This window comes from Telmatherina bonti (assembly GCF_933228915.1).
Source record: "Telmatherina bonti genome assembly, chromosome: 2".
NCBI lineage: Eukaryota > Metazoa > Chordata > Actinopteri > Atheriniformes > Telmatherinidae > Telmatherina > Telmatherina bonti.
The window spans coordinates 25,264,198-25,279,120 of NC_136620.1; the positions used below are offsets into that span (position 1 = coordinate 25,264,198).

Here is a 14,923-nt window from a genome sequence, read left to right on the forward strand (position 1 = left end):
ACATAGTACTGCTCTGCACACTGTAGATGACAGAGCAGCATTAAAAGAGGAAACAATTTAGCTTCCAGGAAAGAGGGGGCGGGGGGGGGGGGGGGGATTAGTGATAGTCCCATAGTAAAGTGTAGAGGCTTCTTCTCCAGGATTTACTCGTTTAGGAATAATTTTTAATATGTTCAAGTAGAGGATTTTGTTTCTTTTTGTTAATCTATTTTAATGTTTAAAGTGCAGTTACACCCCTTCTTCTTTAGCAAATCCACCACCCTACCAAATTTTTTATACAATGCCAGCAAGGTGTGGTGGTTGGAGATGAAGCACACTGTAAAATCAAACATAACGTTTTAACTTAAAAATATGAGTGAAAGGGCTGCCTTAAAATTTTGAGTCAAATGAAAAAGCATTATTTGTTCTCTTGACATCACCTTGTGTTATCCTAAATAAAAATCCAATGTTGTATAAACATCTCTGTTGGTTAGACTGATTTATATTTGAAAGTTGATTGAACTTCTGTTTGTTATTTCAACTTAAAATCTTAAATGGTCTGAAATATATTTTAAGTTGACTAAACTTTGTTTTTTGACTATTTTGACTTACATTTTTTAATTGAGAGAACATATCAGTATGTTGATTCAAATCTGGAAATTAATTTAGACGCAATTAAAATGATCAGGTTGTTTAGAACAAATTTATAAATTAAGTGAACTAAAACATTACTTAAAAACGTAACTTTCTATGTCAGGACAATATATTGGAATTACTGCCATTATATAAACTATATTCTGACCATCTTAAACACATTCCTGCCATTTTAAAATTTACGTTTTAAATATTCCATTCAATTGTAAATTTAAGCTTGGAAAAATTAACAACAAAAATACAACAAATACACATTTATCAACAAACTAGTGTTTTTTATTTAACAATAATGCAACCTGTACAACTTTCATCGAAGCAGTGTTTTTAGTCAAGTTTTACTTCTATACTAATATTCCATTTTATCTAGAACACAGCTGTTTCGCATCACTTTCAAAAGAGCATTTTCAAGTACCCAAGTACCTGTTTTCAAGAACCGGTGACACTGGATGCACAATATGATTTAAACACAAATCTGTATGGAAATGAACTTAGTGTTATGAATAACACAATCCCTAAATTAAAATTGAAAGAAAAATATGGGATTTACAAGAAGTCATTCTGAACATTAAATCTCATGCAAATTTTATTCTTGTCACATATTGTTTTGGCTTTTAATTTTGACTTCTGTCTTTTGATACTTTTATCAACTTATACAACAAGTTTTTTTCCTATATGAAGACATTTTCAGATGGAATTTAGTAATGATGAATAAAACCAAACTGGACAGATGCAAACACTGTGCCAGGCTCGTACTTAAACTGAACGATGTTTATGAACAGAAACATTAAGAAATGCTTTCCAGAAATATCAGACTTGTGTGGACCTGTGTGGAAAAGCTACATAGTTTTTCGCAGGAGTCTGTTTCTCAAACCATGCACAAGAGAGGAACACTGTCCTCCACCGATGTTCATCAGGACTTTCTGGATCACTTCAAATGTATACCTGAGCTCCTTTGGATAGTCTATATTGAGTGCAAAGAGCAGACCCATCAGCTGAGCAATGGCATGTGCAATCTCCTTCACATCAGGCAGGACCACTTGCTCCTCAAGAACTACTGAAGTGGCGATGATGTCTTCCCCATCTTTCACCATCACAACAACAACTTTCATTCCTTGAATGAACATGGCTTCCTCATCACTGGCCTGGACAAGATATAGAGCAAATTACACAAAATTATCATTTGCCTCATTTGAAGCATTAATTCTACAAACACGCTCTTTGACACATTTTGTTTTAACAACATATAAATCACTTTGTCAAATCTGTTCACAAATCACTTTATTCCACACAAACTAGGTTTACTTGGAATGTTTTAAACATGCTTGTAGCATCTTCCTTGAGAGAGTAAGGAAGGCCCAGCAGAACAACCGCCCTCTTCCTCTGCATGGAGGACTGCTTGGATAAAATTAAAAAAATACATTTTAAATTATTTTTTTAATGACAAAATCTTTATACTCCATTGTATACAGCTGCTTTCGGTATACAACAGATTTGTTGAACATCTTTATTTGAAGTTTACAGACCAAAATACAGTGATAGTCTTCTGCCAGGATGCTAAAGTTTCTTGTCATCTCAAAGTTAATCAACAGTTTTTTCTGAAGGTTCTTCAGTTTTTCTTTGTAATTTGGCACTAATTTTTTAAATTCTTCATTATATTATTAAAGGATAATTTTTGTTTGAGTTGCTTAACAATGAACTATCAATCACTGGGGAATAGGAAAACTCCAGAATTTAAGTTATGAGTTTGTATTATGTAGAAACATAATGGTTCTTGTATAATTAATAATGGTAGTGTGTAACAGAAGTGCAAAAAATTGCAAATATGTCCAATAGAAAACTTAGTCATTGAAATACACATTCTTGTATGAACATTTCATTACTTACGTCATCACCAAGACATTTCATCAGTCTGCTTAGTTCAGCCATCTTCCCACTCTTGGCCTTGTACAACTCAAGGAACCTTGGTAAATACTGATCCAGCCCACAAAAGAAAGAGTTCTTCAGGTCAACAGACGTAAGACGAGCAAACTCTGCTTCAATATGTAGATATTGAAAGAAGTTGAGCCAAAAATATCCAAATTAGTTCTTGGAAATATGTGTAATAATTTTTCAGTAATAACTACAGTATAAGCCAGTCAGAAAGTACCCAAACTGAGGAAGCAAAAATACTGAGCTTAGAAAAACAAAAGTCAAACAGGTAGGTGGAGTGGTGAACATATTTTAAACATAACTTGCGATTCTGCCAATCCTTGGTCATCTTTTTCATATATTACAGGAAAATTATGAAAAATGTTTACGGCTTAGTTTTTGCCACCTGCTTATTCAGAGAGGCTGTGATCACTATCCAATTCAAGTCTTGCACAGACATTATCCCAGATAATCCACAAAAAAAAAAGGGTCAAAGGGAAAATTCTTAGAAATCAACTTCAACACTACCTGCTGTCCTTTGAACAGAGCTGGCCACCTTTTTTTGACTTCCGACACAAGGGGTTCACCTTCAACAATTTCTTTTCTTCGTAATGGGAATGTGATGTTCATCATTTCACCAATTTGCTTCCAGTCAAACCTTCTCTTTGTCATCTCCACAACCATGGCAGATCTTTCCCTTTCAAGGTCAGATTCATCTTTCCCATCTGGAAAGTCTGGAAGGAAGTTTACTTCAGACTTTTTAGCCCTCTTTAGTCTTTTTGAAGGCGGCCCAGAGCCGCGAGCATTCACACTAACTTCAGAGCATCCAGCCACTCGCATCTTCTGGCGGAAATTGCCCATTTTGAACTTCAAGCTGAATTTCCAGCAATACCATCCATGAACGGACCCTGGTTCCCTTAGACATGGGTGTTTCTGAATGAGTGCTTGGGCCACTTGATCATATTCTTCACGGGTTGGGTAGGGATTGTGAGAATATATGGCTTCAGATAACTTATCCAGGATGTCAGATTTCATGTTTTTTTATATATCCAGAAGTGTACCATCACGTTGGTAGGCTTCATTTCCTTGCTTAAGTTTTAGTTCAACATCAAAGGAAAAGCAGGGGATGATGAAAGGCTGCGGCAGCTGACGAGTTTGGGTGCCAGTTGGTCCTTCATCCAAGGAGGACGATGACAGACTTGCTGTATCTAGGGTGGAGTCTGTGTGATAGGATTCATTTGTCTTAATGAGCACCTTTACAGTTGCCTTATCTTTAGGAAGATCTGACATACAAGTTAAGTTGCAGAGATCATTATCAAAGTCTGGATCCTGATACTGAATCACAAAGTCCATATCCATTCCAAGTTTGGCCTTTATGATTGAGTGGAAGTCATCAATATTCTCAGGTACATTGTCAATGGTAATCCTTCTGATGTCATCTTCAGTCAAGATAATGCGCAGCAGCATGATGGAACTGTGTTAAAAAAATGAAAAGAAAACAAAAACATAATTCCTCTACCAGATTGACTGTGGGGCAATATTATTCAAAAATCTTTTCTAGGGTAAACCCCAAAAGAGTAGATATTTTTATAATAAGTTCATAGTGCTATTTTGGAGTTATTTATATATGTTAGTAACATCCAATTGAGAGATAACTAAACCTTAATGGTAAATAATGGTAATTTATTGCTAACTTGTGTGAGAAAAAAATATTACCTCAATGCACAAGAAACGCCTTTGGAGAAACCACCAGTCGACCTTGTACAGTGTAGGGTGACAATGGAATGTAGTGGTTCAGTTCATCAGGTTCAACAACAATCAGCTGATGAGGATCCCTCTTGCAGACTTCGTAACACCTAAGGTGCTCCAAAAACCAGGCTGAGAAAGATTCAAGAACAAAGAATATCTTGTTGCAAACAAGCAACACATGGACAATCTTACAAAAATCAGGAAGTCCACTTGTGTTTCCGATTGACACAAACATTCTCTTAGTGTATGGTAAATGGTAAATGGACTTGTACTTCTATAGCGCTTTTCTACTCATACCCCGATAGGCACATCGGGGGGCAGTTTGGGGTTCAGTGTCTTGCCCTAGGACACTTCGGCATTTCAGGGGAAGCCTGGAATCGATCCCCCAACTTACCAGTTGAAGGACAACTGCTCTTCCTCCTGAGCTACAGCTACAGTATCTTGTCCCATGTATGTATGCAGTTGTTGCCAGAGATGCACTGTTCTCAAGTCCACATCTCTTTTCAATCACTTGCTTCACATAGAAGTCCAGAATGTCCAAAGAAATATCTGATACACCTTTTAGCTCCACTTTTGGTTTAAACAGGGTAGGCATGTCCAAGTAGTAAGCCAACATAAGTTCATGTCTGACAGACAAAGTCCATTGAATGTTTTTGAAGTTATTAACATCACGAACCACTTTCTTGAAAAAGCTATGTTTAGCTTCAAAACGTAACGTCCAAAAATTAACAAGGGGTCCAAAACAGCGGATCAAATGTGTATAGTGTTCCAAGAAATGGTGTTTTGGTTTCAGCTTCAGTTCTGGAAACACATTCAGTAACAGTTTTCTGTGTTCACTAATTTTGGAATCAAAGTAACACAAACTTTCATCTGTAAACTTGGATGAAGCCAAAAGTTCAACAATGTCTAAGTTCTAGAATCACAGCCCATACATCATCATTTCCAGGAACATGTCCTATGAGTAGAGGCAACAGTCTTAAAAGAGTCCAATTCTCATGACCGTTGCCCCCAATAGTTTTACTTGTAAGAATTTTTTTCAGATAGTTTCTGTGGGCGATTGATTCTGTCCGAAAACTTATAGGGGAACTGCTCTATGACAGTGTTCAAATATTCTAGAGTAAAGTACCTCTTTGCAACAAGATTTTTCAAACACAAACAAAGCTCCAGAGGAACAATACCTTCTAAAAGGTCATGCAAGAAATCAGGAGGAAATCCTGTAACACAATGAAAGTAAGACGATTTGTTTAAGACACAATCTCTTTTCACTCCATCAACACTTTTCAATGTCTCATTCTCCCTTAATTTTGAAACATTCTCATTGTAAGATTCCTTGGTTCTCAATTCAAATGACTTATTGCGGACAGAATGCTGCTGAATCTCACTACGACTGGCTAAACAGAAACGGCAAAATTTGTCAGTGTTGAAGGACTCCTGAAAACCAGCAAATGAATGTGCACCTAAATTATCAGATGATACAAACAGCACTGTACCCCTTATATTCCGGCCCAGTCGGCTAATATAAATTCCTTCCCTTTCGAGCAGTTGGAGATCTTGCAAAAGAGGTCCTACAACCGTCCCATAGCCAAATGTCTTCACATTAACACTTATACACAAAAGAGCGAGGTATATGTTTGACAATGATGGCCTATGTACAACTGGTAAATTTGCTATAACCCAGTGTATTGCACACAGTTTATGTTTTTTTCTTGAGGTACCTAAAGGATTACAGATTTCAAAATCATCAATATACAAGCCTAAATATATACTTGGTTCCTCTTTTAACAGAAGGTTGTGTTTGAAATATGTACCATCAAATATGTTAGCGTAATGACCAGGTTGTGATTCTTTATTGGCTTCTTCTAGAATTATGTCAACAATGTCACCTCTATGTAACAGTTTTTGCAGTGTTTTAAGAATTGGGACATAAACATAAGTTTTCTTTGATGGCAAATCTAAAATGTATTCAACAGGATCGATGACACCAAACTTTTCTTTGAAATAGGATAACCTTTTTTGTTCTGAGCCAAGACACCCACTTTGAGAAATAGAACTGAGTGGACTTACATTGTGTAAGGCATCTATTACCAGATTTATGGTGTTTTCATCAACAGTATCACTGTGCCTCTTCAGAACATTTCTTACCGTGTACTCATTACATTCACCAATCAATAGACCAATGTCATAAAATTCTCTGACAATTTCTTCAGTGGCTAATTTAGAAACATGCAAAATTGCTTGCATGCGTAGAAATAAGGACCCAAGTCTTTTCTGTATATTTTGGGGAGTGCCTTGGTACTCTGGTTCAAAATCAGATTCATTATCAACCGGTACATCAAGTTCCTCTTCATCGATGTATAGCTGAGATTGTACTGTTTTGCAGGGTGACAATGACCCAGTTCTACATTCTTGAATAGCAATTTCAGTCTTGAAATCTTTTAAAGAACAGTGTTGGTGACAACGAGATTTATGTGAAGTAAAACTGAAGAACACATTGGATTTGAAAAGACAGTTATTAAAAGGACATAAAACAGTTTCCTTATTCCGTAGATGCAGTCCTAGATGTGCAATAAATTGTTTAAAGCCAACTGCCTCATTAAAGTTACATAACAAACATTTTAATTTAAAGCCTACTAGTCCACTAGTTTTTTCAATCAGCCCGTGATCTCTCAGGTGGACCCGCAAGGATTTTTGAGATCTGAAATACTGTGCACAGTTACTGTATATGCAGGGTAAAGGGCAATTTCTTCCGTAATGTCTGTGATTACTTTGATAATGCTGAATGATTCTCTTACGGCTTCCACAGAAAAAGGTACAAAGTTTACAAGTCCACACATCCAGTGTGAAAAGCCTTTGTTGCCATAGGAACCTTCAGAATAGAATATGAAAATGGAGAAAACTCAGTTATCAACATACAGTGCTGAATTAGTAATTTGTTGTTTGAGTATCTGAACAGTTCATTCACCAAACTTGCATGTAAATCCTAATAATCTCATACTATCAGAATAGAACTGGATCTCTAAACAAATACACACACACACACACACACACACACACATACATTACCTGCAAAAAAATGGATGAAGCCACTTTTGGATAATGGGCAGCAGCTCTGGTGAATCTGTGGTTTAAACAATGGGGAGAAATGTCTTAATACACTGATAATTTTCTATTTCTAGCTTACTTCTGTTCCATCATTTAAATGGAACAGAAGCCTAATAGGCTTCATAAACATACCAATGTATTAATGTGACAAAGTATAGCAGCCAACTTTATTATAGACCAAAGTAAAGATAGATGTGGTAATTTAATCTGTGATATATATATATATATATATATATATATATATATATATATATATATATATATATATATATATATATATATATATACATACATACAGAATACCGCAACTGTAATATCACACTGTAAATGAAGAACCTCCCTAAAAAAAAAAATTTAAAAAAAGACAGCATCTTGGCTAAATTAAAGCATGTGTAACTTAACATCGCAAAAATGTAACTTTCCAACCTTAGTTGGAAAGTTACATTTTAGTCTACAACCTTAGTCTACTAACATCTGTATGCAGGTGCACTGACATCAATCCAGGTGGTTCCTGGACTTCCTTAGACCTTTCAGACCGCACTTGGGGAATAAATAACCTGAGCTACCAGACAGACACTGTCCCACAGTCCATGCAACTTTGGTGCTCAGCTAGTTTAGCATTTAGGTTTTTAGCCATACAGTACATAAATCAAAACCTGTGTAAACAGACGTGTTACCGACTCTGAGTTCGAACAGACCCCCACCTTACCAAACTTTTGCCCGCACTATTCCCCCGCCTACTCAACCACCCGCCAAACAACCGAGTTTGCAACTTCTTCCATTTAGATATAAAATAACGATAGTTTATTTAAAACTAAACATATAATTGCAAAGACTTATTTCTTCCTCAATCACTGATTAAGCTAATGATGTTAAACTACTTAAAAAAAAATAAAAAAATAAATAAATAAAATAAAAAAAAACATACATACAATTTGAAGGAAAACCAAAAGAAACTTACCAAATAAGTATTGACTCCTCTTCAAACTGGTCCCGTTTCACTTTTATTCGGTTGAAACACTCCTAACTCCAAACAAAATGGAAAAAATGCCTGTACACTGCGAGTAAAAGAACGTTACACCTCCATGAGACTGTTTAATTGTTCCAAAGGCATCTTCTTCTGTTCATAATTTGCGCGTGGTAGAGCTAATGTTGCTACGCCTACCGCCACCTAGTGGACATACATTTTTATGCCCCTAAGTGTAGTTGACTTATATTTCTGAATTAGCTGGACACAAATTTTTAGTTAAACATTTTTTGTGTAGTTAAGATGTTTTTGACTGAGTATTTTAATTTATTACAACAACATTACCTGCAGCTTGTTAAACTGACAAAAAATAATACATTCAAACAACAAAAATGCCAAAATGCAATTTACAGTGCAGGTCGGGGAAACAGACAGAAATTACTGAACAATAGACAACAGCTCAGCAGCCAAAAGCAGGATGGAAAGAGAAGCAAAGCGCCTACACCACGGGGTGGTCTTTAGGGTGGAAGACTTTTCCCCTCAGCTACACAATGCAGTGGTGAAAGAACAACATGGTCTTGAACCGCATCCATCTGAGCCGTTAGTCCTGCTGCCCTGCCATGATGTGAGCTTGTTGCCTATTGTTGGATAAGGATCAGCAGGTAAAAGAAAAAGGCTGGTGTTAGGTTTACACCTTTGAAAAGCACAAGTGCATCCCTTTGCATTATATTTCTCAACGAGCTCTGTAAAGGTCTAAAAGTCTGAAACAAGTGAATTTACGTCAGACAAGTTCAAATCCGTAAGTATGCGTCGGTGAGTGTCATATACTGTGGTATATAGGTTGATTCTATTTGTGTAATGCACCTGTGCACGTACATGAGTTATTACAGGAGACCAGGAAGTTCATTGTTGTTCATCCCCAACCGGAGATTGCATTCTGCAGCTTGTGATGCTGCAAGAGACAAATGAGCGAAGTGCTCGCAGCTGGAATTGTTGTTGTTTACTTATACGATTTATTCATGGTGGGTGTGGGTTCTTTGCCTCCAGGGCAAGATCCTGCATTTTTTTACATCTCATGGGAGGGGCTGTAAGTTGTTTTTTTTTTTCTTTTAAAGCTTCTTGTGACATTTAGGAACATCAGTCTACATCACAAAAAATAAAACCTGCTCTTACCCTGTATACTGTTTGGAGTATTTTATCCAAATAAAATAAGATTTTTAAAGAAGTTTAAAAAAAAGTTTAATTTTAACCACAGTATAGATGGTTTTCCTCACAATTAAATTAAATTAAAAAGCACATTTTAGAGTGTACTACTCCTTTAATGCAGGTACACTAACATTAAAATAAGAAAATAAAACTCATAAATCATTTAGTCCTATCATGCTGGACTAGTTTGTAACTAGTTTGTGGGACAAATCATGGGCATTTTGCCACATTGGCTGAAGAATTCCTCATCCTCCACTGCCCACATGTTACTCGACCTGCTGGATTTCTCTGGGTGTGTCATTCGTCAGCCTGGTTATGAATTCCTGTCAATTACCAGAACTCATTTCCATTTTAGACTCAGGCAGCTTTGATTTGAATATCACTCATCTCAGTTCACCACTCCAGCCTTGTGAAGCCGGATTGGAGGTTGAGAGCTCTCAATGGGGGGTACTCAAAATGTTGAGATGAAAACTGACTGTGTAGTTTTTTTTCCCTTCTTTTTTTTTTTTTTTTTTGTTACACAAAGGAAATTCTTGCATTCCAGTTGATAATGTGGATTCCCTCTTTAACAAAGCCTCCATCAAAACAGTTTTCTAAGGATTTTATTTTGTTCCAAAGTAAGGATTAATTTCTGAGCTTTTCAAACACAGAACAAAGGAGAAAACGAAGATTTTTCCATTTCCAGTTGTCGGCCGTTTGTATGTACTTGTAGATTAATATGTATGAGCAATTGATGGAATGGTCGCATGCAGATTAAGCCCAAGAGAGGCTCATCAAAGCAAACCAGCACCTACATTTACAAGAGTCTGGCAACTTTATCAGGTAAAACCAGCCACTGACAGACAGGACCACCCCTTGAATTTCTCATGGTATATGCAACAAGAAATATCAAAAGCAATGTGGCTTCTGTCATATCTCGCCTTCATGCTGAATGCTGTACCACATCTTCCCAGAGTAGCCAGGTTTATCCTTCACATGTATGTACTTTAGGCTAACCTTGCCGTAATGTAGATGTTCATGTAATTATGTGACAATTACTCGTACTGAAGCTGCCTTACAAACTTTGTTACATATATTGACATTTATTTACATTATTGTATTAGCCGAGGGTTGCTATATTTAGTTTTTTAACAATAGGATACATCAAACAGTAGAAATGTAGGCATAAACAGGCCACAGCGGACAGTTATCATTTCTGACATCAGATATTATTCTGTTCCCAGTTAGCAATGACAATGTGACAGTGTGCCACCATTAACAACACCGAGACCCTTAAACTGAAGCGCCCACACACAATTTAACAATCTTTTTTTTTTTTTCTTAACACTATGCTTCTTCCATTTAGACAGGCCATAATGTCTTGCATCGAATAGTAAGAGTTATGCTCACATTCCTTTCTAACCCCTTACCACCCGGTGTTGCAAATTTACATTAAACTGCTTAGCTTTTGTTTATTTAATTGGTTTACATCTACTTTTCTATTTTGTGTCTTTGCTTTAATCTGCTCTTATTTATGCAGTTATTTTATTATATTTTTATGCATTGTTGATCTTTATTTTTTTATTGGCATGTATTTATTTACAATTAAATTGTTCTTTATTTTGTTCCACTACTTTTCTTTTTGTTATTTTTGTTTCAGATATTTTCCCCATATTTATATGTTTTTCTTGTTTAGATCTGCAAACTAATCCAGGTATTTAGTGGTTAACTCTTATTGCATAATGTTTACTTATTGTTAATCGTTTATTTCTGCAAAGACAGTGAAATGAACTGAAAACGCCTTTTGGATGACAAAAAAGATTTTGAAGAGAAGAAAGGAAGTCACCAACTCCTTTTCTATCATCATGGTGCACTACGATGTGTTTTTTGTTTTGTTTTTTTTAGTTTGTTTTTGGTGTTGACCTGAGGTGAGGTTGTGCAGTGCCATGTGTGAAATAAATTTAAAAAAATATTTAATTTAAAAAAAAAAAAAAATTGCCTTTGATTGAAGCTATTAGACTTACCATGGCTCAATGACTGAGAATCTATACCAGACAATCACTTACATACTCTTGACACTTTCTATATATGTGGTCATTGTCATCCTCACATTCTTTCCTTCCACACTTGACACAATGCATTACTAAGGTGCATCTTTGGTGGCTTGAAAAGACATGAGTGAAATGGGCATATGAGGTAAAGTACAAGCACAACTGGGTTATTCAACCAGACAATGACTCATTGAGTCACCATCTAAATTGCAGAGAAAAAAAATAGTATTGATTTTTCTGAAGTGGACTAGTCTGAAGTTCGTAATTGTAGCACTCTAATGTAGCTGCATGAAAACATTCTGAAAAAGAGTGGAGTGTAATTCTACCACAGCAGCACCAGAGACATGTCCAGTTAATTAAAATGTTTGTTATAATTGTTTTTCATTTCAGATGTAGATGACTGATTGTTTTAGACAGTGAAACATTTTACATGATACAGTAGTTGTTAAACAATCTAGACTCATTCTTTTAGTTTCAATAGAAGGGATTAAAGCTGAGCTTGATTCGGCATAAGGTTATTAACTGGCTTTGTAGTCCATTACATATCTTTATAACTGTCTCCACATATTGTCAGGGTTACTGGACATGTTTAATGCATATCTTCAACATTCACAGCTGGCTCTGATAACACCCCCCAATACCTTCTCCTGTCAAAGGTTGGGAAATGGCAGCGGTAGCCTGCAATGATAGTCAGCCTCTATTACCATTCACAGTTTCTCCCCCTCAGAGAAGAGGTGAAGAGGGCTCCAAACAGATGGAGCAGAGGAAAAGAAAGGATGGGTTTATGTGGCATTAACCCATTCAACCTTTAATATCTGTCTTTGAAAGTCATCAATTACTTTCAACATGAACTAAGTTTTGCGAGAATAAAAGGAAACATAACACACTTTGGCAACACAATGTGGTTAAAAAATACTTATTGTTAATTGCAAACAAAATCAATTATATTAGATTGTTCCAGCTCAATTTGTTTTGTTTGTTTTTTTTGTTTTTTTTTGCTGTAATAGAGAAAAATGATTCATTATTACCTTTGTAGCTATTAAGTGTATTAAGCAATATTAAGCTTTTATATTTGAACCTAAGTGAGTATGAAAACTGGCAATTTTCTTTTTAATGAGATCCTGTTTAAGTTCTTTAAAAGACAACTGGAAGAAGAAAAAAAATCACAAGATTCAAATGCAGATGAAATTTCCAATCAAAACTTTTGGAGAAATTACATGTCTACACAACTAAAGTGTCAAGTGGAATCACATACATCACTGTGATGTGATTTTAGACAAACTGACCCTTTAAGATCATGGGCTGTATAGAATTTTAAAGCAACAAAGAGGTGACCTTCCTAAAGTAGGCTGTCTTTTAAATTATTCACAGACTGTACCTCAATGTTTTGAAGTTTCTCCATCCACCAGGGAAATAAAGGGAAAAAAACTGTCTGTTCAGGCGCTGACGAAGTCTTTGAGTGAAACGCAGGCCTTTGAATGTCCCCACAGACATCATGCAGCAGCGATAACAATACAATAAGCCCTCACCCGGTGTTTGTTGTCTTTTTTATTTTTCATCTCCAAATCTTATCACGCCACCACTCTCCCTGAATAATGATCAGATTTTTAATTCCCAGAGAAGCAAAACAAATCCAAAGTCATGCATATAGAGAACTCCTTGTCATCATTTCACAGATGTTTTTCATCTCAGCTAATATTCTTACCGACATGATACTGAAATACACAAAACATGACAAGTAAGGGACAAAGCCAACAATCAGATAGTGACTGAACCTTTGTGGAACATCTACATATCTAGCAAAGCTCACCGTGTTGGTCCTAAAGTCTAGCACAGCACAAGTCAGTATCACTAAGTCACAAACTGCATTACCATACAATACTTAGCTATACATATGTTATAATACTTGTGTCCACCAATGTTAGTCTCGACAGTTACACTGCCTTAACACACACTTAACATGGAATATGTGAGTGGCCATAGATGAGAAATAGTAGTAAACATAAAGCAAAAAAAAACTGTTATGCTTATATGCTTATATGCACAATTTGCTGAAACTACAGCTAGAGCTAAGAAGACTGTTGTACCAGTATACATGCACATATTCCTCAGAGGGAAATTATTGTGCATCCAAGTATAGGCTGTCTGACACAGACAGAGACAAATATGTGAAAAAGGGCAGCTTGACTGGGAATTCAGCAACATATATACACAACTGAATTTGATTCTTTTTTACAAATATATGGAAAAAGATGCAGACATATGAACTTTGGACCTTGCACAACATGCCTCGGCCCATTTAAGACTAGTTGAGTGTTTATGGGTAGGAGTTAATCAATATCTAACCATATTACTCAACAATAAATTCTCCTCCCAGTGCACAATATTTATCATTTACAATGCGCTTTTCAACAAAAGTGTAAAAGCGGTGTATGTGTATAAGTATATATGTATATATGTCCAAGCACAGTACAATATTCTGTTCCTCCTCATCATGCAGATGTAAGCTATTTGGAGGTAGTAAGATATTCTTCATTTTTTTAAGGCTCTTTCAGTTGTTGGACTACTTTTCCTCCTTTACTTTTGCTGCTGTAAAAGTTTTAGTTGCATATTTCATATCATATTGTTTTCATATGATTTCAGATATGTATACATGCACATAACAATTACATATGTCTATATAAATATGGACATATATATTTATATGATCATACATAATACATTTATTTCGTCTTCTTGCATCTTGTAAATGTTTTGACTTTTGTATGTCATGAAAAACATTTTCACTCAGTGTAGCTGACAACAAATACAACAAATACTTTATGTTCGTTTGCATCTTCTGGTCAGTTAGCATTCTGGAGGGCCAGAAAAGCTGACAGATGAAATCTCATCGCTTCTAATCTTTATGTTGCTAAAAAAAACTCTAGACAGCTGTATTTTTCATGTTTCCCTTTCGATTCTTATTTATTGTTTCTAGTCTATATTCATGCTGTAACTCATTGCTTAATGTGCAAATGAGGAGGTCTTTAACACATGGAAGACCCTGCTCCAGTGGGTCTGCAGTGAGAAAGAGCATGCACGGATCCATGGCCTTACCTTCTTCACAAGAATTCCTGATTTACACATTAGGTTCTGTGCAGGAAAATGAGAGATACGATTAGGAAAACAAAATGCACTACTGTGTGTTGCAAAGCACTGTGGCTGGAAAGAGGGATAGGGTGTTAACTGCACTGTAACTATGTATGAGCCAATAGAAATGGACAGAAATACAGCAATTATATTAAAAAAAAACTGCACACTAAAAGATAACATAGAATCCACAATTCGT

General features: G+C 35.9%; 1 protein-coding gene across 1 annotated transcript in view; it reads right to left on the reverse strand.

The window, feature by feature from the left end:
- Positions 1-14,923, reverse strand: part of LOC306770709 (PDZ domain-containing RING finger protein 4-like) — a 158,046-nt gene that overhangs the window by 88,606 nt on the left and 54,517 nt on the right. The gene's annotated exons all lie outside the window — the stretch shown is intronic.